This window comes from Octopus bimaculoides, chromosome 4, assembly GCF_001194135.2.
Source record: "Octopus bimaculoides isolate UCB-OBI-ISO-001 chromosome 4, ASM119413v2, whole genome shotgun sequence".
Lineage (NCBI taxonomy): Eukaryota > Metazoa > Mollusca > Cephalopoda > Octopoda > Octopodidae > Octopus > Octopus bimaculoides.
This window is the reverse complement of record NC_068984.1, coordinates 141,179,843-141,180,753: the sequence shown is the minus strand read 5'-3', so window position 1 is coordinate 141,180,753 and position 911 is coordinate 141,179,843.

The window sequence follows — 911 nt, the reverse complement described above, 5'->3', positions numbered from 1 at the left end:
TGTCATACCAGCCATGACGAAGGGAAATAGCCCTGAAACTCGAGTCGCCTTTATATATTTATATTTATATTTATATATTTGATCCTTTATATTGAACACTCAATATTTCATCTACATTCAATACTTTATTTCATGGTGCCATCCATTTTTATTTTATTTTATTTCATATTATATATTGTATATTATATTATATATTGTATATTCCATATTCTATACCCCACATTGGTTCTGCAGGAATATAAATAAAACATAAAAAACAGACAGTGTTGGAACTCTTTTAAACAAAATAATATATTCCTCTATACACAATCATACAAAAAACCCACCTTTTTTGTATTTATTTTTACTCGCATATATATATACGTCAGCAAATATATAAGACCCAGAGTGGATGTTGAAATATTTGAGATGATAAATGGAGAAATATTAATTGCTTAAAACTGCACTCTTTCGAAATATGCTTTAAGTTACACCCTTTTTGAACTGGAAAACTAATTTTCTAAATGACCAATTTTGATAAAGAGGAATTCAAATTAATATTAATTAAATATGGAATAAAGTGGCGTACCAGTTTGATCTGTTGTAACATTATGGAAATTGCATGTAAACAAGGCTTCCGTTAAGCGGGTTAAACAATAATGTGCATATTAAGAGTACAAGAAAATGCTGGTTTTAAATTCTGGCACAAGGACAGCAGTTTCGAGGGAAGGGAGTAAATTGATTGCATCGCTCCCCCCCCCAGTGCTCAACTGGTACTTATTTCATCGACCCCCGAAAGGATGAAAGGTAAAGTCGACCTCGGCAGAATTTGAACTCGGAACGTAGAGACAGACAAAATACTGCTAAGCATCTTTCCCGGTCTGCTAACGATTCTGCTAATATATAGATATATGTATGTATTTATATTATCT